Source organism: Triturus cristatus, chromosome 10 (genome assembly GCF_964204655.1).
Source record: "Triturus cristatus chromosome 10, aTriCri1.1, whole genome shotgun sequence".
Lineage (NCBI taxonomy): Eukaryota > Metazoa > Chordata > Amphibia > Caudata > Salamandridae > Triturus > Triturus cristatus.
The window spans coordinates 87,147,232-87,160,888 of record NC_140593.1 but is presented as its reverse complement, the minus strand read 5'-3'; the positions used below and the strand labels follow the sequence as shown (position 1 = coordinate 87,160,888).

The 13,657-nt window shown below is 46.1% G+C and overlaps 1 non-coding gene across 1 annotated transcript in view; it reads left to right on the top strand.

The window, feature by feature from the left end:
- Positions 1–1,846, top strand: part of LOC146788882 (28S ribosomal RNA) — a 3,721-nt gene extending 1,875 nt beyond the window's left edge. The window contains exon 1 of the ribosomal RNA XR_014970265.1: positions 1–1,846. This exon is cut by the window's left edge and continues 1,875 nt beyond it. This is a non-coding gene — a ribosomal RNA (28S ribosomal RNA).
- The last annotated feature ends 11,811 nt before the right edge of the window (positions 1,847–13,657 follow it).

Sequence of the window (13,657 nt, the reverse complement as noted above, 5' to 3'; positions counted from 1 at the left end):
CCCCAAACCCGGAGTGGTGGAGACGGGCACCCTAGAGTCGTCCAGTGTGGTAACGCAAACAATCTTGGAGAGGCTGGCGGGAGCCCCTGGGAGAGTTCTCTTTTTTATGTGGAGGGCAGGGGGCCCTGGAATGGGTTCGCCCTGAGAGAGGGGCCCGAGCCTTGGAAAGCGTTGCGGTTCTGACGGTTCGGACAGCGTCCTGTCAGTTCTTTCTGGTCCTTGAAAATCTGGGAGAGAGGGAGAGATGGTGTAAATCTCACACTGGGCCGTACCTATATCCGCAGCAGGTCTCCAAGGTCAACAGCCTCAGGCATGCTCGAACAATGCAGGTAAGGGAAGTCGGCAAGTCAGATCCGTAACTTCGGGATAAGAGTTGGCTCTAACGGCTGGGTCGGTTGGGCTGAGGCGCAAAGCAGGGCAGGGCGCGCGTCTCAGCTGGGCGCGCGCCGCAGCTGGATGAGGCACTACCCTCTGGGGCAGCGGCGACTCTGGACATGAGCCGGGCCCTCCATGTGGATCGTTCCGGCTAAGGTGGTCACCTAACCCCGTCCCCCCTCCCCGGGGGTGCAGGGCCATTGTTCTGCCTCGGCCGGCCCCTAGCAGCTGACTTAGAACTGGTGTGGACCAGTGGAATCCGACTGTTTAATTAAAACAAAGCATTGTGAAGGCCGAAGGCGGGTGTTAGCATGATGTGATTATGCCCAGTGTTTGAATGTCAAAGTTAAGAAATTCAATGAAGCGCTGTTAAACGGCGGGAGTAACTATGACTCTCTTAAAGTAGTAAAATGCCTCGTCATCTAACTAATGACGCACATGAATGGATGAATGAGATTCCCACTGTCCCTACCTACTATCTAGTGAAACCACAGCCAAGGAAACGGGCTTGGCAGAATCAGCGGGGAAAGAAGGTCTGTTGAGCTAGACATGAGAGGTGTAGGATAAGTGGGAGGCCCTTAGTGGGGTGGGGGTGAGCCCCGTGGGGCACTTGCTTCTGGCTCCAAGTGCCCGGTGCCCACCGGGCGCCATCCGCTCGGGGGACTTTGGCAGGTGGGGAGTTTGACTGGGATGGTACACCTGTCAAACAATAACACAGGTATCCTAAGGCGAGCTCAGGGAGGACAGAATCCTCACGCGGAGCATATGGGCAAAAGCTCAATTGATTTCGATTTTCAGTATGAATACAGACCATGAAAGTGGGGCCTCACAATCCTTCTGACGTTTTGGATTTCAAGCAGGAGGTGTTACCACAGGGATAACTGGCTTGTGGCAGCCAAGCGTTCATAGCGACATCGCTTTTTGATCTTTCGATGTCGGCTCTTCCTATCACTGTAATGCAGAATTCACCAAGCATTGGATTGTTCACCCACTAATAGGGAATGTGAGCTGGGTTTAGACCGTCGTGAGACAGTTTAGTTTTACCGTACTGATGATGTGTTGTTGCAAGAGTAATCCTGCTCAGTACGAGAGGAACCGCAGGTTCAGACATTTGGTGTATGTGCTTGGCTGAGGAGCCAATGGGCGAAGCTACCATCTCTGTGGATTATGACTGAACGCCTCTAAGTCAGAATCCCCCCTAGACTGTAACGATACGGCAGTGTCGTGGAGCCTCGTTTGGCCTGAGATAGCCGGTCTCTTTCGGGGGGTGATGCATATAGCCGATCACTTGGGGACCAGAGTGCGGAAGGAAGGGGGTCGCCTCCACCGCCCTTAGTGCACCGCATGTTCTTGGGACAACTGGTACTAAATCATTTGTAGATGTCCTGATTCTGGGTCAGGGATTTGTAAGTAGCATAGCAGCTACCTCACTGGGATCCATAGAAAGTAATCCTCTAAGCCAAGCTTTTGTCTCTCGTGTGTGGGTGCCCATGGACGCCCTTCTCCACCACACCGGGGGGTGGGTCCTTCTGCCGCCGGGCCGGCAAGAGGCACGTGGATGGGGTGATGAGGGCCACCATCCATTGCGGGTCAGCAGGGTGACCAGATGGCCTGGGCCAGCTGGGCCCCCCTTCTCACTGCTCTCCCACAAGTCGAGTAGGGAGGCGAGCAGCCCCGGAGAAGGAGCCTCGGAGCATCTGGCAGCCGTCATCGGACTGCAAGGGCGACTTGGTCCGACTGGCTCAGGCCATCTGGGCGCTGGGTCGTTCCGGGCCATCTGGTCGCCTGGCTGCGTGACCAGATGGCCCTGAGAGCTGGGTGATCAGATGGTCCTGTGGGCTGGGCGACCAGATGGCCCTGCGGGCCAGGTGACCAGATGGCTCTGTGGGCTGGGTGACCAGATGGCCGGCCTACTGTCCAGCGGGGCTGACTCCAACTTTTGTCCTTAGTGGGTACTGTAAGCCCCCACTAAGTGGGTGCTTGATAGTTGAGGAAAACGGGCTCCCCAGTGTGGACGGCGGGGAGAGGATGTGGCCTGGGCTTAACCCTCCTTGGTTCCTGCCCCCGGGCTCCGGGAAGGTGAAATGCACACCTGTCCGATTCAGCACCCTGACGCCCAAGGGTCTGAGTGTGGGGGGTGACAGTCACTAGCCAGGGCAGGGTAGCTGCAGAGCGGAGAGGACTGCCTAGCGCCTTGATGTCTCTGGGGAAAGATGCGGCAGGAGGCCAGGCCTGCATGAAAGGGGGGCCAAGCCGGAGCTGGAGAACCTGGAGAGCTTGAAGAAGCCCTGAGCAGGGGACGCCTTGGCCCGGTCAGGGATGACAGAGTCTTGTGGATTTCCTGCGCCGCCTAGGGGGGTCCACCAGGGCCCGGGGAGGCTCTCCCCAGCCTGGCTGGGTTTGGTAGCAGGCACCGGGCCCAGGACTTGAGCTCTGTCTGGCAGGCCCTGGGGTGCAGGATTTCCCCCGTTCTGCAAGCCAGCCGAGGGTCCAGGTACTGGGGATGGGGGTCCATCGGGGCCCGGGGAGGCTCTCCCTGGCCTGGCAGGGTTCAGAAGCTGGGACTGGGCCCGGGGCTTGAGCTCCATCCGGCAGGCCCTGGGGTGCGGGAGTCGCCCTGTCCTGCAAGCCAGCCAAGGGTCCAGGTGCTGGGGAAGGAGGGTCCATCTGGCACCCTGGGAGGCTCTCCCCAGCCTAGCTAGGGTTTGGAAGTTGGGACCGGGCCTGGGGCTTGAGCTCCATCTGGCAGACCCTGGAGTTCAGCAGCCCCCCGTCCTGCAAGCCAGCCGAGAGTCCGCGCACTGGGGACGGGGGGGCCCGGGGAGGCTATCCCTGTACTGGCTAGGGTTCATAAGCTGGGATCGGGCCCAGTGTTTGAGCTCCGTCTGGCGGGCCCCGGGGTGCGGGAGCCTCCCATCCTGCAAACCAGCGTAGGGTTCGTGCGCTAGGGATGGGGGCCATCGGGGCCCAGGGAGGCTCTCCCCGGCCTTGCCTAGGGTTCGGAAGCTGGGACTGGGACCAGGCCCAGGGCTTGAGCTCTGTCCGGTGGGCCCTGGGTGCGGGAGCCCCCCGCCCTGTATGCCAACCGAGGGTCCGGGCGCTGGGAACAGTGGGTCCATCGAGGCCCGGGGAGGCTCTTCTCGGCCTGTCCTAGGGTTCAGAAGCTTGGTCCAGGCCCGCGGCTTGAGCTCGGTCCGGTGGGCCCTGGGGTGCTGGAGCCCCACGGTCCCTATACTCCGCGTCCTCAGTGGAGCACAGAGAAGGCAAATCTCTGCACACTCCACTGGCAGAGCAGAGTTCTCTGCACGCCCCTAAAATGTTCAAGGAACGTGGATGTGGAGTTAGGAGTAGTAAATCTACACTGCCCTATACGCACTTACCTTTTGATATTTGGCCCTCGATATTCTGTCATCGATATTAGTACGCCATGATATTGTTGGTGTTGATATTCAGTAGTACAATCATTAAAATATATCTTGGATGAAAATGGGTTTGTGCTCTTGGCTGGAGAGACCAACACAGGCTGGGAAAGCTTCTCAACCCATGTTACTCAGAATAAGTGTTGGCCATTGACCCACACCAGGATACACTCCCGGGTGATAGTGTGCTCTACAAATCTGCAAAACATAATATAACATAACATGACATAACACATAAAATAACTGGATACCGAATAAGATCTGAGGGTGCTCAATAGAGAGAGGTTTGGTGAAGTCTTTTCAGGTGTATTAGGAAAGTTGCAAGGCCATCATTAAAGGATTATTCTTGAAAGCGACACCATCTCAGTCGAGCATGAGTTAAGGGGGAGTATTAATTAATATAGGAAATAATTGTAAGAGATACTTGAGAAGATGGTTAGAGTGGATGTAATATCGGTAGCCAAGTCCGCCGAATAGATTTGAAGAGAGGTGGTCGGTTGTGATTGTTTATGAGCCAAAAGCCTTCAATGCTTGGTTGTAGACATCCAACCATTGCCTAAGATCAATGAAATTATTTCTATCCTACATATGGCTCTTCCGCTTTATACTTGAAACCTGCACAAATCAGGTGGAGTTGGCTCCTGAAGCAAACTACTTATTACCTACATAACATCATTGGGATTGTCGTGTTTAAAACGAATGCCGCTTGGGCTGGCTTCAGCAGCCTCTGCAGTACAGAGGGCCATGGACAGTATCTTCAAGGATTTTGATTCATCATTGAACATCTTGCAGGATGATGTGATGATGTTCTAATTTGTTTTAAAAACAACGAAAATCATTTTGAAATTTGAAAGGAGGTGTTTTCCAGGTTGCTTAATAATGGGTTCACTTTGAGTTTTGAGGAGTGTTCTGTATTGCAAGACAAGTAAACTATTTAGGACATTCTATTTCGAAAGAGAGAATAGTGCCCAAAGCTGACGTGATAGAAGCCACTAGGCGAGCCCTTGCCCGAGATACCAGGGAGAAACTCCTCTCATTTGCTGGATTATGAGAATAATACAGTAGATCTGCTATGAAGTCTGCTGAAATAATGTAACCTCTTAGGCTGTTATTGTACGATTCACAAACTTGTCAACAACAACGAAAAGCTTTTGAAGCTCTAAAAACATCAGTATCCACTGCAATTACTTTTAAGCCTTTACATTATGTTAAAACATGGGCAATCACTGTGGACGCTAGTATGTACAGAGTACGGACAAGGGGCGGTACTCTCCCAATGCCCTCATAGCTCAAAGTGGAATGTACCCTTTTTATTAATTGAATTCTCAATATCATTGAATGCAAGTAGGCAGTGATCAAGAGAGAACTTATTGCTTGCATCTGAGCTATTGATCACCTCCAGTACTATGTGTGGGTAAATTAATTTATTCTTAGATCTGACTACAAGCCACTAATTAATATCCCATCACCGCAAGAGAGAAAAATCTATAGCCAAGATCGGATGGTATTGGTCCAAGTTACAAGAGTACATGTTTGAGATACATTTGATAATTGGCAAAAAGAATGTAATTGATGACTATCTCTCACGTCTTCCATTATAACCATCCTTCAGTGTTAGCAATGATGATTGTGAAAGTGATGAACTATCCACTTCATAAGAATGAGTAAATCATTCTTTCTGGGGGTTCAGACAGGGAATGGGAGGCTGTGGAAGTATGAGACTTACAAAATGATCACATATTATCTTACTGAAGGTTGTCTATTGCCAAAATGGTAGTTTGAAGTCGCATTACCATGTAGCAACAGAACTAGTGTTTAAAGATCACTCACTTTTGAGAAATGGAAAGTATATAATTTGTGAAGGAATTAGGCAAGAAATGCTTGGGCATGGGCACAAGGGTCACATTGGAATGTCAGCTCTCAAGAACCTAATTAAATCTCACTTTTGAGCTGGCTTGAAATTTGAAGGGGATAAGAGGTTAAGAGATAGAGAGATCTGTGCTGATACAGCTAAATCTGCAAAAAATGTACATACATTTGACTCCTGTCAGATGTCCCACTTTTAGCTGGCAAAAATCACCTTTGACATGTCAATCCAATTAAAGTTTTGCTTATTCAACTTAAGTATGCCTTTGTCTTCGTTGTCCACCCCTCACACTGCCATGTTCACAAAGATACACTTACATGTGTTTGTAAGTTTATTCTTTTCAGTATTCATAAAACTGCCATTTAATAGTAACTTTAAGACTGTGGAGACTCCAAGATCAGGGCGGAGAACTCCACACATAAAAAGATAGGCCACACATAGTTATGCTGTCAAGCCAGATAAAACAACCCAAACAAACAAAGTTGACATTTGTGGTGGCTATTTTACTACCCTTCTAAGCATCTGATTTAATAACAATGGCAATTGACCAAAGCAATATACAAGGAAAGTTTTCTTATTAACAAGTATGAGAACATCATAACGATACGAACAGAACATGCCACAATTTATATGAGACAGATATGCCTGGTAGGACTTATTTAGGTCTCAGTGACAGACAGCTTAAGATGTCTGTTTGCCAAACCAATGGCTTTCACTAAACATAGACGGCTTTGGGTCAGCACATTGCTTATGATTAGATGGCTTTGTTAAGACCCCTATCCTCTTTCTTATTCAATGGCTTTCTTCCTTGCTCATGTATATATCACCACCAAGAGAATTTTGGTCTCACAGTGCTTGGATTGGTTGACTTTTATCCTTCCAAGATGGTCTTTAATTGAAATGAGGAAACTGCTTTTATGTAAGCACTGGAATGGAGTGTAGTTTTTGCTCTCTCTCCCTTGTGCTGCCACCCCTTCCACTTCTTCCACTCCCCTGACTCTCCACATTCCTTCCTCAGCCACACTCCTGCCTTCTCATTTTTCTTTTCTTTATTAGAAAACCCATTCGAAAATTGACATCAGTCACATCACGTGTGTGTGTGTGTGTCTGTGTGTGAGTCTTCATGCATGCACATGCAAGCGATTGCAAAAGATTTCAGCAAAACCCAATAGCTCTGCATTTTAGAGTATCAACCTGATATAGGGTCACTCAGTAAATAACGTTTCCCCATTCCTTCATCTATGAGCTTCAAATAAGATGCAAATGGATTTTCCATTAAAGAAAATCTAAATTTCTGAAATATGTCTCCATTTCTCAAGGTGGAGATGAGAGGCTCAGTTTCGAATCAATTTACATTGCATCAGCTTCTGGCTCTACCTTAAACCTGTTGAGGCAGCACTTTGTGTGTGGCAATAGTAGGCTGTGTGCTGGGAAATATCCCAGTCTGAGTTCTAAGTCAGTTTGAAATTGCAATTAGTGAGATTTCGACACACCTCTGGAAGCACGCCTGCAAATCTTTGAAAACACTTAGCAGCCAGAGGGAAAGGATGAGCAAATTGTGGTGCTGTGGTTGATGACATTCTGGTTTTCAAGTGTCTATATATATATATGGGTTTGCAGTGCTATTTTTAATTCCTGTAAATATTCGCCAGTCCTTCCCTGCACATTATGTTTGTGAAAACTACTGCTGTAATACACTAGTGATCCAATGGTCTAATGCTTGAAGCCAGGTCATGAACCAGCCAATGCAAATCCCACTTCCACTGATTTGGGCAACATTTTGTTATCTGACTGATGTACAAATCAGGAGCAACCCAAAATGTTGATTTGCAGGAAGGTGCAAAACCTCCTGCCTAATGAGTATTAATTAGCCAGTAGTCATTCCACAACCCGCTGCAAAATCCAGAAATCCTGAAAACACACTTATGGATTTCTGTGAAGGACAGACCGCACGGTGCGTTGACAAATGTGCAGTGGAAAAAATAACATCTGGAATAACAATCAGATTTTATGTAACAGATATATACACATACATACAAACATATATACATTCATACATACATATTAATTGCATAGTAGCGATTGCCACGGTGCAGACAAGGTGAGGTTGTCACTGTGCATTCATAGTGAGGTCACAGTTTCCATAAGAACAGCACTTTTTCGTTTTGTTCATAAATTTTGCACAAATTGAAGAATCTTCACAAAACATTTTAAACCGAAAGTTGATCCACCTCAGCTCATTCCTAGCACGTTTTATGTAGATTGTCAAGTGGGTGCGAAGAAAAAAGGGGTGACCCAAAACGTTGATTTCCCATGTTAATTCTCAAAGGAAACTTCTGTCGTAGCTGCAGAAAAAACAGCTGTACAGAATTACACCAAATGTAGACAAAGTTAACACTTTACTCAGAAAAAGTATGTGATGTTTCTGGTCGTAAAGCCAATCAGCTGTTTTCGACTGTTTTGGGTTTTCAAGAGGGGCTTGGTTGGTCATGAAGGGCTAAAAGGTTAGGTATATCTGGACTATTGGAGTCCACTTTAAAAGGAACAGACCCATCCTGATTATTTAGTCACAACCTGAACAATATTTTCTGGCAGCCATTACAGGACATAGGGACATAGTCCATACGTTCCGTCAGTCAGTCAAAATCCTTTATTTCTAAGAAATGAATTCTTATAGAAATATTACATAGACTTCATTTAACATATATAATTACGTACATCATAAAATCATAAAACACTTAATCTTAATTAATCCAGCAACACATGACGTCAGTCTGGAAGTAAGCATACGTTATAACATTTTAAACGCCTTTAAATTAGAACAGATTCAATCACAGGTCACAATATTAAGTCAAACCAATTGAAAACATTTAAGGTATCATAGAAACCCAAGACGTATGATTCATTTGAGGAAGGAAAACATTCTAAAATGAAAAGGTGCAGAGCCATACTCAACCATAGGTTCTAAAAATGAATTAAAAAATATGAGGGGGGAAGGATGAGTACACCCGGACCACAAGGGGTTAAGGGAGCCCCACCCTTGATTGGCTGCCACAACATGGACAAAATGTTGTGGCAGCCATGTGGATATGGTCCTCATTGATATACATTAGGTAAACACATGTTTTTGAGGGTCACAAAAAGGAGCACATATAAAGGGTGATAACAGATTTTACTCACAATACAAGTTATTTGTTAAAGATGTTATACTCATTGTAGGAATTCAGGAGGGTTCTCCCGGTGATTTTACAGAGTGAAAAACTATGACTGTCTGCTGGGATTTGCTGAAACTTGTCTGAGAGAAAAACTTTCTCTCATGATCTTCTCATAGAGGTTATGGAAGGTTATGTTATGTTATATTAAGGAACTGTTAAAGAGCAAATTTCCCCGGGGGTGTCCTGGCGCGAGTTACTTCTCCTTTAAGCAGAGATGGAAGAGAGAGGTTTATTTATCAAAGAGTGAAGGACCGGAACCTTTTGGACCTGGCGGCGCAGGGTACGCCCTCTGTCTCTGGGGTTCACCTGCTTCGTTACACAGAGACACAGGACACTCTGTCGACGTTAGAAGATTGGATTTATTTAGCTGCAGCTAGTACAGTTATCCTAGAAGTACACTAAGTAGGTTCCCAGGAGACTGCCACTTCACTCTGTGGCGCATCAAATTAAATACTATACAATACATAATTATTAACAAAACACACGCCCCAAGCAAAGAAGAAAAGAGCCAATAGGGTAAGTGGAAAACAAAGCGGAACGAGTAAGAAAGTTTGAAAATAGAAAGATCGGATGACTCAAAGAGACCTCTCCCCCCAACTGTGTTTGTCATCCCACCCCCGAACTAATTTATTAACAGATTACAACTGACTTGCAGGTGGTGAGATACGTTTGTGTGTATTGGAAGACAGTCATGACACAAGAGAATGCTAGCAGGAGACAGTGAAGGCCAGTCGATAAGATATGATCGGGAAAGAATAGTGTGAGCCTACAGATAGTTGAAACAGGGATTAGACAAGCCAGACAAGGATTAGTGTACTCGGCTAGTCCAAACACCAGCTTCGCAAACAAGGCCATGGACGTATTTTGACACCAAGCTACGGGAAAAGCAGAATAGACTTCGTTCGCCGTGCTGCCTGAGTGATGGCAACACAAAATGGCGGCGGGTTACAAAATGGCGGGTCTATTCGATCATGATCGAAAATCGAAGTTCCTCAGACCCTCCTTTTGCCAGAACTCAGGCAAGATAGACTCACGTTAATCTGAGTCCACATCAATAGCCATGAGATCATCGAGCTGTTGTTGTAGCATCATCCTTATGTTTTCTGTCACCTGAGGTTTGGGTTTTGGGATGCATATAGTAGCACAAAGATCACAGATAGCGGGACCACAGTGCATACAAAGGCAACAGGAAAATATAATAGTCAAAATTATTCCAAGGAATGTCAATGCTTTCCAACCCCATTTGGACAGTAGTCCCCAAAACCATTCCGTTAAAGACCAATCTCCTTCGTCCTGATGAATAGACTCGGAGATTATGTGCAACTTGGAGATAGCTTGGTATACTCTCGGAGCGTCATTAGGAATGAAAATACAACAGCTTGACTCGATCAGTTTACACACTCCACCACGATCGGCAAGAATGAAGTCTAAGGCAACTCGATTTTGCAGGGTCATAAGACGATCCGCCTGTAGTTCCGCCGTGATATTACTCAAGGCTCCTACAGTGATGTCTATTGTAGTTTCTACGACACGGACCAATTGCCTTATATTTCTGCTGTTGGCCATTGGACCCCAGAAGGGAAGAAAACCTTTAAGGAAATCTCCTCCTTCTTGTCCTGCGGTGTCTTTCGAGTCAATAATTCCTCGGCTGAGACGGGTTCGGTGATAATTGGCAGAGGCAGTGTAAGTAGGAGGAAGAAGGAAAGCTATGTAGCAGGTACCAGAGAAACCCGTTGGTAACCAAGTATAAGCTCTATCATAACAAATGAAATAGGTGCCTTGAGACGGCACTAGAGGAGGTGAGTTCAGAGAGGAATAAATGTACGTGTAGGAACAGTTACTCTTTGGTGCAGTGTCAGAAGAGCGATCGTTTATTTTTAGACAGAAGTTACCTTGATGCGGTATAGTCCAGATTGGTGAGGATTTCTCCTTTCCCATTTTATTATTGAGACTCGACATGTATTGGGTGACGTTCCAATTGGTGTACGCTTTCCTTTCGTCGATGGAAATCTTGCTATTCTCCATGATTTTAGCCATAACTACCATACCCTTAATCAAAGAACTATGACTAAAATCTGGATAATTAATTTGTGAAGCAACAGATCATCTGAATTTACTTTGATATGCATTAGAGAAAATAACGAAGAATGCCCAAGCAGAACCCTCATAGGAAGAAGGAAGAACTAGATATGGTATTCCTTTCTCAGTAGTATGCGGCATAAGATCACATACCCAACAATCAGTTGTGTTAACCACTAATTGATGTTGGTGTAATAGTTGGACAAAAGAATTGTTATAATACTCAGTTCTTCTGACAAGTTCATGTGAAGGAAAAGTATGAAAGAGGTGTGGAGAGATAGTAGAAGAAGGCAAAGAGGAAGAAGGGGAGGTGTTTCTTGGCTGCAATACATAAACTATCCAACCAATAATCGCCAAAGCAATACATAATGATATAAAAACACATAGAGTTATACTAAAACGACTGTACATTATTTTACAAGATGCTTTTTTCATTTCATCTCTTCTCTCTTTATTACTGGGTGTAGTTTCCATTTTCACTAGTGGATGCTCACGGCAATCTTCCTCAATCACTGAAGTCACGATGCTCTACCGTCCTATGACACTGAAAATCCTGCAGACCTATTGTCACTACTCAGGTCGTGACCTAGACTCCTACCGTGACCCTGCAACCGAAACAGAACACTACACAAGGGAGAAGAAAGTTCAATTGTTCTTTGGTCTGGGCCTGAGGTTGTAGTGCTCCTTCCCCAGAACACTCTGATCTCGAAACAATGTTCATGGTTCAGTCGTACTCAAGCGACGATGCGATGGAATTGCTTCTTGCAAAATGTCGTCGTCCTCTTTCTCAGACAATGTCCCATTCAGGTGTGCATCGCTAAAGGGTACAAATCGTGGAACTGTTTCGCCTTCACAGTCACCAACCTCTCTACGAACCCACTGATCAAAAGGCAAGGGCAAAGGTACTTTCTTGCAATGCACACCGTGAATCCAATTTTTATTTCCTTCAACTTTCACTGCTGTCCTTGTCACTAGCAATACCATACCACTAGCAATACCACCTGGGTTCCAAGTTCTTTTTCTTCTGAAAATTTCGGGTGCAGACCCAGTCGCCTGGTCGGATGGAATGACCTGGATCTGTGGAAGCCTCCGGCAGAGCACTCTGAACCTGTCGATGAAGGACATGCAATTTAGTTGTAAGGTCATGCAGATAATCAATCAACATTGGGTAGGGCAAATCTGAGAACTTTTTAGGACGAGGTATTCCCCATACGTTGGCCGAACAGCCAAACACCACTTCGTAAGGGCTAAGTCCCAGACGAGAGTGTACTGCAGTTCTGGTGGATAGCAGAGCTAACGGCAAAGCGTCAGGCCAATTAAGTCCCGTACTTGCTTGAATCTTTGCTAATTTCAATTTCAAGGTTCCATTATAACATTCTACTAAACCCACTGACTGTGGATGATTTGCCGCGTGGAACTTTTGCTTGATTCCAAGACCTGCACAAACTTTCTGCATGACTTGGCCAACAAATTCGCTCCCATTGTCACTCCAGACAATGCGCGGCAAACCAAATCTGGGAAAGAACTCTTTTAGTAGGATTTTAGCTGTGGATAAAGCTGTGTTATCTTTCAAAGGGTATGCTTCGATCCACCTCGAAAAGGCACATACTACCACCAGAACATATTTGAGGTTGTTGCATCGATCCATGTGAATGTAATCGATTTGCAACACTTCAAATGGGTATGTCGGAGGAGCAAAGTGACCTGCTGGAGTGGGGGTTCCCTTTCCTGGATTGTACATCAGACAAACAATACAATGCTTTACTATGTTGTCTGCACATTTCGGGATATTTTCGTTTTGCCAAACTGGGCCAAAAAGTTTACAAATGCCTTTTGCACTAAGGTGAGCTGGACCATGAGCCATAGTAACCACTGGGAGTACATAAGCATCCGGTAACAACCAACGTTGATGTTCGGATAATTCTATCCAACAACCCATTTCATCTAACATTCCCGTACTTTCTCTCCACTTGCTCAACTCTCTTTCTGTAGCCTCTTTCTGAATCGTTTTCACGCTTTCCACTGTATTCTCACACATTCCTCTCTCTCTGACCCAATTCGCAGGACCTGCCATATACATTCGACTCGTTGAATCTCTCGCTGTTTTCTTTGCTGTTTCATCAGCAAATGCATTCCCTCGTCGAACATCATCCGTAATCTTCTTGTGTGCACTACACTTCACTATCGCTATTTGGATGGGTAAAGCAAGTGACTCAAGGAGATCAGTCACTAACTGGCCATGCTGTATCTTAGTGCCATGTGAAGTTAAGAAACCCCTCTCCCTCCAGAGACGCCCAAAATTGAACGCGACACCAAAGGCATATTGACTGTCAGTGTACACGTTCACTCTTTTTCCTTTTGATAATACACAAGCTCTCGTCAGTGCTATCAACTCTGCTGCTTGCGCTGAATTGTGTCTAACACGTGCAGTTTCCACAATCGTATGTAAGGTAGTTACAGCATAGGCTGAAACCGTATCTCCATTAGGCATCTTAAAACAAGAACCATCTACCCATAGAGTCCCATCTGGATTCTCTAACGGTGTGTCTCTCAGGTCAATTCTTCCTTTTGTCTCTTCCTCAGTACGGAAGAAACAATCATGCTGGTCCTCAACACTCTCCTCATTACTCTCCTCATTTGGAAGGGGCAACAAAGTAGCTGGATTCAGAGTATTGCATTGTTTGATGTGTACGTGACTAGCC